This window comes from Poecilia mexicana, unplaced genomic scaffold (genome assembly GCF_051168715.1).
Source record: "Poecilia mexicana isolate PSO_F unplaced genomic scaffold, ASM5116871v1 scaffold_13, whole genome shotgun sequence".
NCBI lineage: Eukaryota > Metazoa > Chordata > Actinopteri > Cyprinodontiformes > Poeciliidae > Poecilia > Poecilia mexicana.
Genome location: NW_028263382.1, coordinates 19571931 through 19592121, shown reverse-complemented (window position 1 = coordinate 19592121; position 20191 = coordinate 19571931). Strand labels below are relative to the sequence as shown.

General features: G+C 38.4%; 1 long non-coding RNA gene across 1 annotated transcript; it reads right to left on the bottom strand.

Annotated features, from left to right (window-relative positions):
* Positions 1–490: 490 nt before the first annotated feature.
* Positions 491–19669, bottom strand: LOC148155809 (uncharacterized). Its single transcript, XR_015765076.1, has 4 exons — positions 19510–19669; positions 10815–10896; positions 2103–2180; positions 491–639 (listed from the first exon to the last, which is right to left on the bottom strand). It is a non-coding gene; the product is annotated as an uncharacterized LOC148155809 (long non-coding RNA).
* Positions 19670–20191: the final 522 nt, after the last annotated feature.

The following is a 20191-nucleotide window of genomic DNA, read 5'->3' as shown; positions in this document are numbered from 1 at the left end:
GACGTTTGCACTGATTTGTGTTATGTTGTTCCAAACCCAAATCTGTCCTCTCGGGCTGAACTGAGGTGTAAATATTTACTGACCTGTTTCCTCACTCAGGCTGTCCCATCTCTTCAGACTATTAAGAGAACGCCAGAACACAGTTGTGCTTAAGCAGTTCTATGAACAAAACTAGTCAAAATTCATTAAAGTAAATTACAATATGGATGCTTCTGACAGGACTAAAGATGGTTCATTAGTTTCTTATTTTAAAAGTTTTGTAAGCCAGTCTGTGCATAAGCAGCTGAATATAGGGTGAATTGGCATTAATAATGATTATTATATTCAGAATAAACTATAGGGTAGAAGTGAACAGATAAAAAACAGAATAGAATCTGATAATATGGAGCACAAAGGAGAAACAACGAAAAAGCAGAAGAATCGTGAATCGATGACCTTTCTTTGATCAGCTCCCCGTTTTCCTGCCAAATCTTTTCCAGAATTTCCCTAGTTTGCGTCACTTCCTCTCCAGCTGCATGCCACTTCTGGTTTAGTTCTTCCTCTCTCTGCTCCCATGACAACAGCTGCTTCTCCATGGCATCACACCTTTGTTGACATAACAACCACTTCTTATTTTTCTCCTCTACTTCCACTGTTAATCTGTTGATAAAGACACAAAGGGTGAGAGTTGCACAAACATGTCTGTATTACAATATTCTGGGAGGAAGTGCTCTTTTCATCTGTGTTTAAACAGGACATGTTTGCGCCTGTTCTGAACAACCACCCATGCATGCACACCTGCAGGTGCACCGTGATTCTGCGCTTATAGGTCAACAGGTAACTGATGAAAGCCAGCTTTGTTACATCAGGATAAAACCATCCAGTATCTTTGCAAAACTTTTATTAAAGTACATAAGTCACAGACATGGAAAACTGGGGCAAACCGTATTTAAAAAAAAAAAAATACTTTAGCAATCCGAAAAGGGAAGTTGCACCTCTCATTGTCCAGGTTTATTCAGTCATTCCACAGTTATATGCAATAAATTAGGATAGTTGGTCCGATGAGGCTCGTTTGTCAGAACCTTTTGAAATTAGTGATCTTTAGGCAAGTATTAAACATAAGTCAATATTTCTGTTTTGAAATTTTTTTTTTTTTTTTTTTGTTCTTATGAAATATTTGCGATCCTACAATGGATGAATACATTTTTGCTTGTTTTTTTTTCCTCGTTTGTTTAATAATAACATATTAACATAATTAATATGTTATTAATTAACAAATGATATTAATCTGACTTATTTTTATAAACAAACAAGCATGAGGCTTTTAGACATTTTAAAGCTAATGGATAATTTGTTGCAGCATAAAAGAGGACAGGTGTGGAGTCTTGACCAGATCAACACTGTTCAGGCACTTATGGTCACCATTCTTAGGGGATTGGCAAATTGTTGTCTTCTCACCCTCACACAGTCTGAAATTGCATCCGCCCCCGTTGCTATGATAGGTTGAGCTTTATAGCAGCCATGGGGTTAGATCAGAGACTGCTGTGTGGGATGGGAAATAAATCGACAGTGTAACTGAACACACCAAGCGGCCAGCAGTCTAGAAAGGGAATACCAGCAGATAGCATGTGAAAAAATATACACCCTGCATGCCTGCAAGTGGAAGATGAGAGGCCCCTGCACTTATACGTGCCTTTCTGTGGGCGTACACATGTGGATTGGGAGTATGTGACACACATGTGCATGTCTGTATATCAGTGCGATGCTGGCTAATCAAAGCCTATCTGCTGCAACGTACATGCTTCTGGGCACTGATGAGAGTTTGTGAGAAACACGACTCCACGCCAGCTAAGAAGTGCTTCCATCTGTTGCACCAGCCTCGCACGAGACTCTGCAGCGTTACAAGCACTTAACGGAGCCTAAGATCTCCTCAACTAATTTAAGAGATGCTAACGCACCCAGCTCGCTCGGGGAGGCAATAGATCTGGAAGTGCATGGGAGCGCAGGAAGAAGACGGTGGTTAGGAGAATGACTGGGATGAGTAAAGGGATTGTGTGGGAGAAGCTAAGGGAATTTATGGCTCGGTGTGTGGGAAATACGAAAAGAGGGAAAGGTTGATAAACCTGTGCAGTTTCTGTCCGTATTCCTTCTCAGCGTCTTCCTGTTTAAGCAGCTGCTCATCCCACTGCGTCTTCTGTTCCCTGGGGACATAAAGTGCAACAATAAAGTGGTTGATCAGTTTATGTATGTGCATTAACAAGACAGTGACAAAAACTCAAAAACGATCATATTTTTCTCCTTTCCTGAAATTTAGATTAATTTGACCCCGGTGTCATGTCGAGGCAGAACGACACACATTTATTCCCTGAGTTTGTTTTTACAATCTCAAGTGTCACTGAGCCAGATACCAAATCCATCTAACTGGTGTCCTGACTACTCCCACGCTTGTATCCTTGTGAGGAAGAAGCCAGCCTTAACAATGGATCCTCCCACTGGGATCAGCAAAAGTTCAAGATAGCTTCCTGTATATCCCAACTCCTCATGCTTAAAAACTGCTGTGGGCTGTTCTCTGATGGCTAGATTGGACTGTTTTTCATGATGTTTTGCACTTTCAATACAAAATTTTCACTCTGTTTAAAATAACATTTCTTTTTCTTTCTGTAGCTGCACCTTGACTCCTCAGAAGGGACACTGAAAATCATTTATAAGTTCAAATCTACATGGATCGACAACAAGTGCACATGGACCAACATACACACATACACACACTGCCACATATGCTCTCAGACACACACATGCACACCCACAAACACACTTTACCCTAACCCTACTAACCCTGTCAGCTTCTCAACCTAATTCCCTCTCTGACGGCACGGTCAGTTAATGTGTATGCGTGTGTGTGTGTGTGTGTGTTACCGGCTGTCTAGCCCTGTGACCTTGCAGCCGCACGCAATGAGGATACAGAGTGAGAGGACCAGCATGTCTAAGCTCACAGGCAGACAGCCTGTTTTCACTTCCAATTTCACAGATTTTTCTGATAACTGTCTTTAGTTTTTTGGTGGATTCAGGAAAAGCTGCACTTTTATTAAAGAATGTGTTTTTTTTTTTTTTTTACATATTTGTTGAAATGATCATTATGTCGTGATGGTACGAGACAATCTGTGAAAAAGTTTAGCTCTGCTTTCTCCCAGTGCTTCCAGTACTAAGTGCTGAAATAAATCACACAGTCAGAAACAACCAACCAGAGACAAGAGGAGGATTTTAGCGCTATCAATCACTATTGTGTACGCGCCACTCACATCACTCCCCTCCCTCTTGCTCTCTGCTACACTACAGCCGATTCATCACAACATAGCCTGCCACGAATGCTAAGACTAGTTAGCGTAGCCACGGATGACGGTGGTTAAATAGTTTTCCTAATATGTAAAAATACATGTACTGCAGCTTTAAACTGTGAGAACAGCTTATGATTCCCTATATCAGACATTCAAGATGTAATAACATGCAGTTACAGACTGAAAACTGAATTCAGCACAAAATTCAGCTGACTTTAAAAGAGTAGTATTATGTGTTTCCATCCCTGTTAACTACACTTGCTAACAAATGCTATATACATAAAAAATGACTTAAAAGAAATTTAACATTTTAATTTTAATGCCTTTCAATTGGACCTCTGTAAAACTCCTGCTCTTTCTGAAACTCTACCTTCAAGAAGTCATCACAATATTGTGCCTCTACTAATAATTAACTATGTTTTTACCGGTATGTTTTTGATGAGAGAATAACATTTGAACATCAAAAAAGTTTGTTTTACATAATATCGCCCTTTTAAAGAAAATCCCATTATTGACGACAGATTCTAAAAGGAACCAGTAATTATCCCCTTTTTGTAGTCTTAGGAACATATTTGTTTCAGGCGTAAGTAGATGTATCAATCAGTCAAAAAAAGCACCGCAGAATTAAAACGGACTGAGATAAACAGGGCGATGTGCCTCTGCTGATTCTGGAGCGGAGGAAATCCGGGTGACAGCGCTGTTTAAAACTGTGGCAGATCAAGCACTCCATATCAAAATACGGTCAGCAAAACACAAAGAAAGTCTCATGAACGGGGGGGGGGGGAAAAACCTACTCATCAAAACGTAATTTCTTTTAGATTTTCTGTTTACTTTATGATAGATTAAAAAAACAAGACGGTTTTGATTTTCTTTGAATTCAATACAACGAAACAGGCTAAAAAAAGAATTTCCTGAAGGGCTGTGACTGATTAAATCTAACCGAGATAAACAGTCACGAAGGAAATAAAAAAAAAAACGTCTTCATGTTTGTGTGTATATGTGTGAGGTAGAGAAGATAAGGAGGAGAAAAAGCCTTCAGTTGCACCCTGAGATCAATTGGTAAATTACTGCAGATACTCACACAATCTCACTTTAATGTATACACACGCACACACACACACACTAACAGAAAGAGAGAGAGAGAGTCAGCGTGCAGCAGTCTTATGAAAACAAGCCGTTTCACATCAATCACATCTATCCTTTGCTCTTTCTCTCTTGACCTTCAATCATTCCACCACGTACTCTTTCATCCATCCTCCCTTGTTCAGTGCATCTATCCTTTCTTTCATCTATTCCTCCCTTGCCTCTAATCCATCCTTTAAACTGAGCCTACATCTGCCATGTGTTCATCACGTGATGAAAGGATCCGCTCAGTGATTCCTGCCAATCAGAGCGCAGCTGGAACCTTCCTATCACCATTAACACACGTCAGCCAGAAGTTACATGTTCAGAACGCTCCGCTGGGAAACTCCTGTCAGGTCTGGAACATTCATAGTTGCCCATCAAGCCTAGAAATACTCCCAGTGATATGAGATATACTTCACTTCTTAAAAGCTCTTGTAAGTACACAAGATTTTTTTTCAAGTATTAGAAGAAAACTGACAAAAGAAATGATACACCGAAGTTTTGAAGAGTGTGTAAGTGGATGTGTGTGCCAATAGTCTGCACTTGAGCATCCCTTAGACAGCGTGCTTGGAGCAGATACATTCCACAGCCTTGCTCTGTTCTCGCCACAGCGGAAATGTGTGTGTGTGTGTGTGTGTGTGTGTGTGTTTCCAAAGCAACGGACTGGCGCCACATAAAGACAACAGGTGCTGAACACTCAGTCGATGGAGGTGGTGGGTGAGGGGTGGGGTTAAAGGTTGGGAAGCTGTTATGGCAACGCTTACACACAAACAAGCTTTTTGTTCACGAATGTCAAACCAAAGAATCCAAGGCTTGGGATGCTCTGCAGCTTATATGGTACAGAGTGGGACTAAGAAGAAACATGGTACGCATACTCTCTCTCACACACACACACACACACACGCACACACACACACACACACACACACACACACACACACACACACACACACACACACACACACACACACACACACACATGCATATAAAAAGGTTGTGGGTGTTTAAACATTCAGCCAATAAGAGAAACGGAAAGAAAAAGGTTGATCAGAAATAAAAAAGACATTTATATTTAGTTTAATATAATGCAGCACCTATCACAAAATACATATTTAGTGATAGGTATAAATACTAATAAAAAACAGGCAGATTTGGTTATGTAAGGAACTTTGATGCCACTTAAAGTTAGCACTTCATAGTCTGCCCCAAACTGGGGTTAAACAGATTAAGAAAGCTGAAACAATGTTACAAAAACATTTAACCTAATACAGGAAAAGCCATCATTCCTGTTTAAAAACATACTCATATATTATTGTGCATATATTAAATTTAATAATTTAATCTTGCTTCTGTAGACAAAGTTTTAATGCAAAGAATTTTGCTGAAGTGCAAGGCTAATGCTAGCATTCTCTGTTTTGATATCACTCATTGAATTTGTCTCATGACATTGCTGTTTACCGTTTCAGGCAATTATGTTCGCACCAAAGGACAAAGAAAAAGTTCCTACTTCATAAACCAAACATTGTATATCTTATATTTTCTGTGTGCTGGTCCTAAACAAAAATCTAAAGCAGCTTTCAAAGGCAGAATTAATCCAATGATCCATCTTTGGTAAATTTCAAGTTATCCAGAGATCCACATCAGCAATTTTGTTTATGCCGTCAGCAAGTTACATTTGTTCCCCTTCATTATCTTACATTTTACCCTCTTCTCCTCCCCTCATCAACCCCACAGAAAACATCCAACACGTCATATCTATACATATATTTTGTAAGTGTCCTGATGGTGAAACAAGTTGCACAGTGGAATAGTCCTGGTCTGAGTGTGAGACCCTTTTTTCTATCACTAAAATTAATTATCACAAACCCACACACACTTCTTATCATTTAATAAAATCTAAGACTTTAGCTGATGTGCATCCTCCTCCTTCACACAGAATCTATCATGGAACAAGGCCTCCAGGCACGCTGTCCCCACAGTATATGTACATCCATATGGCTGCGTGGGTCATGTGAGATTGGAAGCTTCTCATCCATCCACACTGATCCCTGTGTTAGATGGATGTTCAGGTTCCACAGCAGATTCCAGGAAACTGCATTTGTGTCAGAAAAACTGTACAAACTGTGTCACGCAAATGACCAGGAGGTCGGTTCTGCAGAGACAGTAACCTACTTTTTGATTCAAATCTACTTAATTAGGCTAAAAATAAAACTCAACCCAAACAAAAATATAGGTTTAAAAGTAATGCAAGTAATGCAAGTAGTTCATTCAAGGCTCATTCAGTGGATCATAAGACTAAGTAATCAAATGTCAAAAAGCAAAAAATGTCATATTATTGCAAGAAAACATAAACAAAGTGACAAAGATAATTTTTTTCAGATAATTTTCCTCTATTCCTCTGTGCAACATTATGTTGTGTTATTGAACTAAAAAACAAACAAGTTGTAGATGCTTTTTTAGATGTGAAAAGACCTGCAATAACCTGGTTGCTGAGGATGAAAATTACATTTTGTAAAATAAGGTATCTGTATTCCTAAATTGACATTTTAATGATATAGATACCATTCTCTTTCTTGTCTGCTTTGAAGAGCTCTTGGTCTAAGCAAGTGAAAGATTGTGAGTATTTACAGAACACAATAAAGCTATGCAGACTTCAATCAATCAATCAATCAAATTTTATTTGTATAGCACATTTCAGCAGCAAGGGATTTCAAAGTGCTTTACATAATTAAAATAAAAACAGCATGTGACATTGAATAAACAGTGAGAAAGAGAAAGAGATTAAAAAAAAGATTTAAAAGGATAAAAACATTAAAATCTGCGCCGCTTTTAGGACTTCAGTTAAACGTCGTTTAACTGGGACTCTAACCCTCTGGGAATTTAGTCAAAAACACCGTTTGACAAGGACTCTAACCTCTCAGACTTTAGTCAAAAACACAGTTTGACAAGGACTCCAACCTCTCGGACTTTAGTCAAAAACACCGTTTGACAAGGACTCTAACCTCTCGGACTTTAGTCAAAAACACCGTTTGACAAGGACTCTAACCTCTCGGACTTTAGTCAAAAACACCGTTTGACAAGGACTCCAACCTCTCGGACTTTAGTCAAAAACACAGTTTGACAAGGACTCCAACCTCTCGGACTTTAGTCAAAAACACCGTTTGACAAGGACTCCAACCTCTCGGACTTTAGTCAAAAACACAGTTTGACAAGGACTCCAACCTCTCGGACTTTAGTCAAAAACACAGTTTCACAAGGACTCCAACCTCTCGGACTTTAGTCAAAAACACCGTTTGACAAGGACTCCAACCTCTCGGACTTTAGTCAAAAACACCGTTTGACAAGGACTCCAACCTCTTGGACTTTAGTCAAAAACACAGTTTGACAAGGACTCTAACCTCTCGGACTTTAGTCAAAAACACCGTTTGACAAGGACTCCAACCTCTTGGACTTTAGTCAAAACTTAATTACATGCCATGACTAATTATCATTCCTTGCAAACACTAAGTACAAACACCTTTTTACATTTTTGTGGACCACTGGCACTCTTTGGAAAATTAGGAAACATTAAGTGAAAACAATTTTTCTTTATCTGTGTACTCAGGTCATGAAGCTCTTTAAAGTGCTGGTTATCTGGGAGATTCGTGCTTTTAACATTTACTCCCTTCATGTGTGGAGGAGTGTTTGTGTATCCCTGTGAGGCTGGACACATTTTTAAGAAGGTTCATTTTGCAAATGTTATAAATGATGTCATCAAGACAAGGTTTGAAGGATTTGCTGCTGCATAAAATAACACTATAACCCAGGCACATAAACACTTGAAATGTGCTGCCCAGAAACATTCAAAAATGATAGATTAGTGACAAAATGTATTCACTCTGCTGTGCCTTATTGTTGTACTATATCAGGATAATGTGATAGAGAAATATCTTTGAAATTTTAGGCCAACAATAGTACAGTTTTCTTTGTTGTCTGACTCTGGGTGAGTTAAACACCAGATACGCTTGGAGATTATCACAAACACATAAATGGAAGCAAAACAACAACTTATTGATCCATATCAAAATGCAACTCCTCAGGACAGACAACAAAGTCACTAACATATCACTAACATCAAAATGTAAATAGTTGTCTTGAGATTCGGAGGTTTAATAGAATGGTAAAAGATCCCACTTTAGTAGGAAAGCATTCTTCTTAGCATGAGCTGTACAAGGCATAAATCTGTATCTGATGAGGGTCTGAATCCACATCTGAAGTTAATCTGACCATAAAAGTTTAAGGTGATCTAACTGTTCTGTGAACTATGCATAGGAATGCTACTGTTTTAAATAAAACAGATTCTTTCAAAGGTTTCTGTAAGTATATTTGGGTAAACTTCCATAATTATGTCAGCATACTACAGGTGATGCTGAGCCAGCTAGCACTAAATACATAATACTGTAGGTGGGGATAATGATCCAGTATTGATAATCAAAAATGTCACTATAAAAAAGCTGCAGATAAGTTCAGATTTTTCCTTTTGGGGAGCTCATATTGGGACAGTGGCTAATGTCTGGAGTTTTTGTGGATGAGTTTTGTTCAAACCTCCATCATCAAAGTTTAAATTTTAGTCAGTGGGGTCACCTCTTATCTTGTTTGGTTTTTTTTATCCTTACCAAAGTATCTAATTTAACCACTGAATATAATTAATTTTGGAATTTGTATCTTGAAAATTTGTCTTGTAACAATTTTTAATCAAAAACAAAAAGAAATCATCTCCTCCTAAGCATACATTAGGTGAATAGAAAAACAAGAGGTAGGGAAATTAGTGTGGTTATTTAATTTTTTTATAGAAAAAATTTACTTTTTGTAAAAAAAATAAAAGTCACTGTTCTTGACGGAGAACATCATGGAGTGCTCACCCAATAAAAGGGCCACAAATTTCGGCATTGCTGGTGCTCCTTATGTCACTGTGTTTAGACTGTCTGGCAGCAGTCATGGTTCCCCCAGAGGTTCTCTAGCCCGTGCTTAAAACAAGCACTATTACATTATTTCTGTACCAAGTTATTTAGTGGGAGACAACAGATTGTTGAGGTGATGCTGGTGCACACTAAAGGTTTGCACTTTTGTCCCACATTGCACACATCTCTTTGATGTGTGCAATCAAAGAGATTGCACACATCAGCCTCTCGGGTCGAGAGGCTGGTGGAGGCTTCTCAGCATCCATCAGCTTCCTGAGGAAAAGCAGAGAAAATCTTACACAAACCATGTAATGTGGAAATAGCATCAACATGTGGAGGCTACTGGCAAAACAAAGTCAGGATGGTGAGAAGTGCTTGATATAACTACCCAGAACATTTGTGTGAGAGAGGAAAACAAATCAAGCTTTGGACATTAAGGTGCCGCTTGCATTTGTAAGAACTTGTATATATATGTGTTTGAAAGAAGAGGATCCACTGCACTGCAGCGTATTGCAACAAGAGTAAAAGTTAGTCAGCACAGACCAAATTAACAAGCATAAAATGTCTCAAAGCAGAGTTATGCAGCACATAGTAGAATAATCAATGTTGTCTGGTTCACCAGAAGGCAGTTAATGAATACACAAATTTAAATGCACAAATAAGAATGTAAGTCATATAAAATGAGCTACTTCAGCTTTTTTATCTTTCAATGGGTGTGACATGATATTAATAATTGCTCATTTGTATCGTCATTAATCATTTCTTGTAATTTGCTGTAAATTATATGTTTTGTATGTTCTTTCATATGTATGTCAATTGTTTTACTTAATTTTTTATTTTTTTTACCATCGACCTGTCAGGGAACTACAGTTGAAAATTAGCCCTTGAGGCTCAATCTGACATATTTACATGGTTGTTTTAATGTAGCCATGTTGATTAATATTCATCAATTCAAACCATGGAGGCTATATTTGCAGCATATGACCTCCTTAGTTATTAATATGTGAATACTGTTGTCTAAAGACCACCATATTTAGGGGAAAAAAAACCCTCAAAGCTGTTAAAACTCTTTGAGCCAATGTTATTTCATCAGTTGGGTATGTAAGAGCCACAGGGTGTATTTGTATTTGTTCTGATGCCTTAAATCCCTGGCTAGACTTTTGAGTGACTGTGTATACATCAAATCCTGTGCTGTTGCAGCTTAGTTGCTCCAGCATGAGGAACGCAAGCATTTCCTAGTTTGGGTGGTGTCAGCAAGGCTCCACAGATTGTTCTGATTGGCTGAGGGAAATAACAAAGAGAATTGAGCCTAGCAGTGACCTGTTCTTCACCCAGCATTTTCCAAATACCACCATCCACCTGTGTTTCCATTTAAACGTGTGTTTTCATGTTTCTGCAAGAGAGCTGTTTGCTTTGCCACATTCGGTAGACTTACGTCAGCTGCCGAGTTAGGTGTTCATTCTCTTCTTTTGCTTTCTGAAGCTCCACAGTGGAATGCCGCAGCTCCTTGCTCAGCTCTGTTCACACACAAAGAAAAATACCCACGGATTTGAATTTACTCAATGCGATGAAAAGCAGTTCAGGGCTGAATTGATGTCAAGTTCCTCATCATAGGATGTAACAGAAAAAAGAGACGTTTGAGAGAAAATAGGCAGGCAGAGTATTCTGTCATGGTATTTCCTTAGATTTGCACATTTATTAAATAAAACATGAATAAAACAATAAAAACATTTTAGAACAGAAATGTGGGTTTAATGAAAAGTATATTTATGCATAAATATACTTTTAATGGCTTAAAGGTTCTTTTCAAAAGTTACTGAGATGGACATATTGTAACAAAATAGTAAAGGCAGAAGAAATCAGTAAGGATATAAATAGATATTACTTTGCAATGGCTTCTAAGTAATGCTATTGGTTTCTTACTTTACTTACAGTCATGATACAATGGGCAGACAGAACCTTTCCAAGAAATACATAAAATTGATAAAGTAAATGATGAACAGAAACGAATATAGATGCATATTAAAACTAATTGGACGATGAGAGGCCAACACGATCCCAGGCAAATCTCCTGGTAGTTGAATCTGAGTTATTTTAATATGGCTGCTTTCCAGGCCAGTAGACACATTTGTTGAAACAGCAATCCCGCAAGAAGTGCTCTGATGTTATATTTCAAATTTAAATGAGGCCAGCAGCTTGTCAGAGTGTGGCGCAGAACTTCCCACCGCTCCAGGCTGAACTGGATACCATCTGAGAAAGAGCATTTGAGTCCCAGATCTGGACGGTGAATAACATGAAGCACGTCACAATCATTCTGGGCAGTGTCGTCTGCAGAGCATATTTACTTACTGAGCCGACTCCTTATTTTAGGATTTACATATTTAGTAACTACCCTCATTATTTTTTATTAATCTCAACAGCATCATTTAGTTAGGTCGCAATTCAGTTCAAATGATCCTCTCAGACATGAACAGTCTTTAATTGAAATCAGTTCCTGGTCAAGTTTTTCTGAAGGCAGAAACTGTATATTTTAGGAGTCGTGTTCTGCTGTAATGTGGAGCTACAACCTGTATGAAGTTATTTCAATGCTCTGACAAGCCTTCCTCCAAGAATGGCTTGAACAGCCCATTCACTAATCTGACAAATGAAGGTAATTGGTTGCAATGAATTTATCATTAAAAGGCTCTAAATAAATTTTTATACTACACTTAACAGATTTTTATTTGTGTGAAAACATCTATCAGATACGGTAAGCTTCTGGTTTTAATAGGACAAATTGTGGTCAAGAAATATTAATAATTTTGCAAGGCTCTGCATTTTTAGTAATCTGTTTTTAGCATATACTAAAGTGGGAATTATGTTTAACACTTCAGTTTTGTCTGACAATCTAGTTACACTGAAAAAGTAGAATGGAGCTCCAACGTTAAAAAAAAAAAAAACTGTTAATTTGTCACAAGTAATTGAAAGAGGTTTGTCCAACTTACTTTATTTGCATTTGTTTAACTTTACAGATTAATAAACATAGTAAATTAAATTACATGAACTTAATTTGATTACTTGTGACCAATTAACTTGATATATTTAAGTTGGGTTACCTGTTCTCTTTTTACAGTGTAGAGTGCAACGCTCAAACAAATAACGTTAAATACAATTTAAGAAACCACCCTCAAAAGTCAAACCTGGATCTTCCTGTAGAAGTATGTGTTTGTGTTTGTAAACCTGCAGTATTGAAAGAATTGCGCCTTCTGAGAAGTGCAGCGGGACGCAGTGGCTGGGGTCCTGGAGAGCACTCAAACTATCCAGCAATGTCAACCTGACATTCTCTCTCTCCAAGTCTTTGTTTTGCTCACTCGCCCTCATCGGACTTTCACTCTTCATTCCTCTCCAAGTCCGTCTTTCATAATCAGTCCTCTTTCTGTGGCTCGTTGTAGTTCTCGCTCTCTCTCACTCGCCCTCTCTCTTGGCTCTCTCATCTTGCCTTTTACTCACTACATTTCTCTCGGCAGGAAGAGAGGAGTGTAGGAGGTCCTACTCAAAACGGCAATACAACGATAATTGCTTTCTGGTCACCGTGACATGACAAGGTCCAAGCAGGGTGAAGCATCATGCTCTCTCTCTCTCTCTCTCTCTCAAACTCACACCAAAAAACTCAAGAATGAATGAAAAAAAAACTCCATCAACTGTGATGACAACACAACACTTGAGGATGCACACAATTACACACTGCACAGACATGCCCAAACAGACGAACTTGAGGGTTTGAAATTAAAGCCGCACAGCCTGAAATTCTCCTGCTAGTGATAAACAGTAACATGCAACTTCATTGAAGCAACAATTACTACAACTAACAGGCTGAACATCTAATGGGACAGCTTTGAAATTGATGCTTACACCACAACAGTTGAAATGCTGCAGTCTTATCTACCAAAACCTCCTCTTAGTCATATTAGTGGAATATCTCAAACCAAAATACTACATGGGAGATGAAAATTACTGATTATGAAAATTACAACCATAATTACAGTCATCATCATAAGAAAGTACACCTTCTCTCACAGCTATTATTTGCTTAACTGGTCTGATGTCTACCAGACTGTACACTGATTATTTGCACAAAAAACACATACACCTCAAATACACCTGATTTTATAAAACCACAATAAGACCAAAATAGAAAAAAGAACCTCACACCTATTTGATTTGTCCAAAACATATGAACACCTAAAAGCCTCTTTCACATCACTTCCCGTGTCCTGTCTATATGCGAGTCTCAGTGCAAAGAAACTGAGTACATTTTGTGGAAGGTCAAAGGGTCCTCCCATGTCTCATCAGTGGTATTTGTAACTTTATTTGGTGTATATGTTTATTGTGCTAAACTGTATCATTTTTTTCCTAATGCATCCACTTCCTTCTCCATCTTGAGCTTTAATTTAAAAAAAAAAATACTTTAAGTACCCTAATTGAAACTGTCACTGGTTTTAATTATCCATCCATCCATCCATTTTCTTTGCACCCTTGTCGGGAGGGTTGCTGGTGCCTATCCCCAGCTATCGTTCCGGGACAGGTCACTAGTCTGTCGCAGGGCAACACAGAGACACACAACCATGCAAACACACAAACACACACACCTAGGGACAATTTGGAGAGGCCAATTAACCTGACAGTCATGTTTTTGGACTGTGGGAGGAAACCGGAGTACCTGGAGAAAACCCATGCATGGACAGGGAGAACATGCAGGCTCCATGCAGGGGGACTGGGGCCGGGAATCAAACCCAGAACCTTCTTGCTGCAAGGCAACAGCTCTACCAACTACGCCACTGTGCAGCCCCCGGTTTTAATTATCACCATGGTAATATTAATATTTGCAAGATTTGTAACACTTCATAAAAAATGAAATTACCATAGACACAGAACCTGTTCATCAACCTAACATACTCAGTGACTGTGCTATTAAAAATTGACTATTTAAAGTGGTACAGTCTGTATTCATTTCTAAAATAAATTTTCATGGCATGTATATTCTGTAAAAAAATAACTTCCTTTATGTATAGAAAACAAAGTGGTGTGTGTGTTTGCGTGTGTGTGTGTGTGTGTGTGTGTGTGTGTGTGTGTGTGTGGTTTATCCAGACTATTAAGTGATGTGATAATGCATTTTATTTCTATGCACTAAGGTATGTAAAAAAAGACATTTTGATCCACAGACTCCAGTTGGGAAGGTTACCATCTTGTGTGGTGGCTGGATTATATTCTAAAATGTTGTTTAAATGGCCGTCAGTGGGTAAAAAGTCAAACTTTCAAACTGTGAAGATGTTATCAGCGGTGAGGTGGCTGTTTTTAATCCAAACGCTAAATCTCAGAAAACCTTTTCCCATTAACACAAACATTGTGCAGATCAGCATCATCTGTGCTCTTTCAGAGATGTGACATGATATGCTAAAGAATCCCAACATGTCAGCATGATTAAAAAGGGATGCACTTTCTTTTGTACCATGACTGTAGCTGCGTTTCTTTGCTTTAGCATAGCTGGACAAAATTCCTTATCGTGAACCTTAGAACAAGTTCACAACCCATCCCAAAGAATAAACAAACTGCTGAAGCTTGTGAGGTGAAAGACTGCTTAACTGAATTTTTACCAACAGCTGTTGCATATTGGCTTGAAAAAATAAGCATCAACACACGTTTGATGGTCACTTTAGAAAATTATTGCTCCATTAATAGGATTAAATAACTCTGAAGGGCCTGTGAAAAGCTCTGATGTTGCCACTGAGTGACAGCCGTGACTGACAGTTTAATTGCTTGCTGTGCTCTGCAGCGTTTGAACTCGTGCTGCGTAAGGCTGTTGGAGCTTCAAACACATTTTCTCCGAACATGCAACTCTCACCCTTTTTCAGTAAAAGAGGTGCAGCAAGCGGCCTTTACTGGATGCTGTCAAGTTAGCACTTGATACCAGTTGAGATATCCCATTTCTTAGGCAAGATATATTGTCATCGTCCCCCAGGCCCACCCATTGTTCGCTTAAGGACCTATAATCCAGAGAAATAAAGAACATAAATTCACCACGAACCACTCACAGCCAAACGTTCCTTGCAAGACTTCAGAATCAGCTTTAATGGCCAAGATTCTGTCCACAAACAAGGAATTTGACTTCAGTTAGGTACATAATCTTTAGAGGAAATAAAATGGAGGACAAAAGGAACGGTATGTACATCTATTTGCACCCAAAGTTTTTTTTTCATCTGACAGACGAATCAAAGGAGTTGACGGACAGCCAAGGAGCATTCCAAGTAAGCTTCAGAAAGACAAAGAAATAGCAAGAACTGTCTTTTCCATGAAAATAATAAGCAATGCACTCAAATGCAATGGCTTCTATAAATCCTCATTGAAAAAGACTCCACTGCTGAAGGAAAAGCACGCTGAAGCTTGTTGAAAGAATGCTGGAGACGATGTAGACAAACCAGAAAGATAAACTCTTAATTGCTTTCAGAGAAAGAAATTAAAACTGCTACAGTTCCCCGGTTATTTAGCTGAACTGAAGCCAATTAAAAATGAATGGAAGAAATGAAGATCAGAGAACATAAAAAAGACAGTCTGTGTGGGGAAAATGGTCAAAATCTAAAGGGTTTTTTTCTTTTTTAATTAATATAATTAAAATAACACAGACACACCGACCGTCTCCATAGGGTTTACACCACGTGACGCAATGCAGAGCTATAAAGAGAGCTCACAGTAAGTAACAGTAATTTACATAGGAAGACGTGCTGACAGCAAGCAGCTACCTTTACAGACACCCATAAACACAAGCACACATACACACAGTTGCACCCTGGAATTTTTATGAGGGACTACATTACTATAATATCATATTCTCGGGTTTGTAGGTATTACTGGCCTTTTCTGGGTGTCTGCCTAGTTTATTATGTGTAATAAAAGTACACCAGCTCCCGAGCCACAGCGGTTTGTGGAAATATGTCAAATAATTGAACCACGGTAGAATCCTGACTCCTGGAGCGTAACTGTCTCAGCATAAAGAGTGCATTTGCTTAACTAGCCTTACCCTGGAGCTATAATGTTTATATTACGCATATAAAACTCAACTATGTCTTTGTCAAATTTAGACTCTGCCATCTTCTATATACGGCTGAAGCAATTGGAAGAATCGCAATGCAGTGAGGTGATGCAATGAGAAACGTCTCACTCAGCCGCACTCTGACTGTGAGGATATATGTGACATTTTTATACAGCTGCCATAAACTTACACATGCACAAGACCGGCTTCCAAGGAAATGGATACCTTATACAGTAGTCTTTGGATGGCCCTGTGTGTTGGCAGATGGCTCCGGTTCATGGATCGGTCAAACACACTTAAAAGCAAGCGCGCGCACACACACAAACACGCACGCGCACGCAAACATGCAAACGCAGACGGACAGAATCCTACACACCCTTAATGCTTTGGAACTGTATTTGCTTTAACCTTTCCCCCATTTTGCAAAAAAAAAAAAAAAAAACTCCCACACTGTCAAATCTCTTTGAAAGCCACTTCTACGCCAAGCTGCACAACTTGTTTGCTGACAACTGCACAGAATAAACTCAGATTGTGTCTTCATTTTGCTGTCATCTCATTGGCTGTCTTTGTCTCGTTCAGTGTAAAATTCCACAGCCCTCAAGCTTGATCTGTCATCTCCTCCCTGTTCTTCTCCGTCTAATCATAAACCACATTCATCCGTGCGTATTAGCCAGCCTCTTTATGTTCCTCACAGACTATTTTTCATTCCCTAGTCCCTCTAACTGTTGCTTGAGTATCACAGTGGGACTCTGCCAGACAGCACTGTTTAGCAACAAACCAAGTCTCGTCTCAGTTTTGCAAGCACATTTTTTGCGGCTATGTTTTTTAATTAACAACAGGGATTTACTTTTACAATGCTGGTACAATGGAACAAAGCATGGGCAGAAATAAATATGAATATTTCATTGCTTGGTCATTCTGAGCCAAAATTTCAAACTCTGCATTATTGGCTTTTTCTGCTTTGTTTTATTGTAGAGATTCACAAAGTTCCTCTGAACTGAAGAGGAAAACTTTATGTGAATGAATCATAGACGTTCTTCTACCTGTTACTTTAATTAACTTCTTTATTTCTTTCTACTGAGCCTGATCTAATCATAACTAGGCATGGAAAAGAGAAATAAAATAAAAGTCTAATTGATTTCAGTTTGAATGACTCTACAATAGGGATTCCAGCTACTGTTTGAACTCACTGCCAAATCTGTGAAAGCATTTATAAATGTTGCATGTATGTACAAAAAAAAATAGTGATGCAGTTGATATTTGTGTGTTCAGATGTGAAATAAAATATTGTCTCATCCTGAGAACCAATACTAAGAACCTCATGAAGATGCCAACTGATGTAAGAGTTAATATTCTCAGAGAAACAAGTCATATATTGGGAAAGGCCACTCAAAGAAAAATGAAACTGTTTGGCCATAATAACCATTGCTAAATTTGGAAGAAAAACAGGGAAGCATACAAGCCTGAAGACACAGTCCCAACAGTGAAGCATCCAGGAGGCAGCGTCATGTTTTAGGGAAACTTTGCTGCAGGAGAAACTGCTGCTCTTCTCAAAATAGATGGCATCATTATGAAAGAGCAATACGTTGAAATATTTAAGAAACATTTCAATGCGTCAGCCAAGAATTTAAAAATCTGGCACAACTGGGTTGTGCAAATGTACAAGTGCCCCAGTCATATTGCCAAATTAGTGACAAAATGGCTTAATAACCAAGTCTACGTTTTGTAGTGGCCATCACAAAGATCTTCTCTAGCACATACAAATATAATGTATCTAAACTTCTGAATTTGAAAATTTTATTTACAATTCTCTTATTATTCTGTCATTTAGAGTGAAAATATTCTAGTAAGCTTGAACAAAAACAGTTAAAGTTTAGTTTGATTTAAGTGAGAAAAAAAGGGTTCTGCGGTAGTATTTGTAAATATTCTGTTATCAATTTTTTTAAAGCCCAAAATATTGTGTTAAATGCAGCAGATTTTGTCAGGACTCATAATTGTGATAAATACTACAGATATTGTAACAAAATTTCAGAGCTTCTCCAGTCCTTCTACTTAATACCAAAACAGTTAAAATACCTTCAAAGGGCAAATGGTACTGCTTTTAAAGACCATTTTTAGAAGCTACAAAATGCCTGAATATCAAAGAGTAAACAAATTAAGATCTTCTTAAAATCTTTGCCTTACAATGTTTTTGGATACTTTTCTCCCCCTTTAAACTTATGAATTAACAGCTCTCTAAACAACGTTCACATAAAACTGAGTTGAACGTCCATCTTGGCAGAAAAACTGGGTTTCTTTCCACTGTGTGTTTAAACGGCTGTGTGTGCTCAACTCTCTGTGTGTAGTTTATTGTATCTGTTGGTATGTGCAGCAGCTGCTCTCATGATCATGTATCAGAACAAACACATACTCACATGGCATCAATACAAACAGAGGACTACTCCACTGTTGGATTACTTTATGTTCTTCCTCTTTCAAGCCATATTTCTATTTTTCTCTTGCGTGTGTGTGTGTGTGTGTGTGTGTGTGTGTGTGTGTGTGTGTGAGTGCACCTATACAAACACAAGCACACACTTGGCAGCCGTTTAGAGCATGCAACAGAGAGAAAAAGACCCACCCAAAAATGAGGTGAGCCCGAGGTTAGCGGTCCTTGAGGCATTTACTGTCAGCATTAAACACACACACACACACACACACGCACGCACGCAGACACACTGCAGTCACACTCCTTTAACTAGAATCCCTAATTAATTTCTTTCTATACAGTTATTACACAAATGTACCCATGAAAACATACGCCATCTTGCCAAATAGGAGTTTGTTTATTAAGTTTAAACCCGCAGAGACACACCATTAATCCCCAACAGTCTGTGTAACAGTTAAACTAATATTCAGTCCTGCTGAAAGATTATTTGTTCAATTCTTTTTTCCTCCATTTCACTTCCCACTCAGCTGAAACTTTGCACTAACGTACACTCGCTATATTGCCTTTCAAAATAGACTCATAGCTTCAGATTGCTTCTTAATGCGTGTGTGTGTGAGTGTGTTGATGAGGAGGGTTTACCTGACAAGCCCTGTTTGCAGTGCTGCAAAATCTGAGAACTGAAAGTCTGCCAAGCCCCAGTCAGCCGATGGAGGAAACCCTGTAAGTCTGTGAAGCCGCTGCCACAGAAGCGGAGAACGATCAGAGTTTTTCGGAGGATCTGCTGCAGCCGCGCACGCGCACCTCTAAAGCAAAATGACACACAGAGTTGAACATTGACGGATGCCAAGAGAAACGATAATTTACAAAAGAGTATCCGGTTTGATATACACTCATTAGCCACTTTATTAAGTATTAATAGAAACTGCCAATCAATCATATGGTAGAAACTCAGTATTTAGGCATCTAGAAATGGCACTTTAGATAATGGCGAGGTGGTGCTGACTTAATCATAGCTTTGAATGTCAACACAGGCATATCTGAAAGTTAAAAGAATTTGTGAAAACTTGTGGAAAAAATGTATTGTTTTTTTTTTATTTTCCCCAAAAAGTTTATTAATTTTTAAGCTACTCGTACATGCAGGTCAAATTAAAAGGTGCAATAAGTTCAGAAATTATTTATCTTGGCCACAAAAACATAACATTTTATATTCAGTGTATTACAGGGTATAATTTTACAATCACAAAATGATAAATGACGTGATATAGAAAATTTATGAAACATATTTTACCACTGACACTAACAGTCACTTGTATCATAAAAA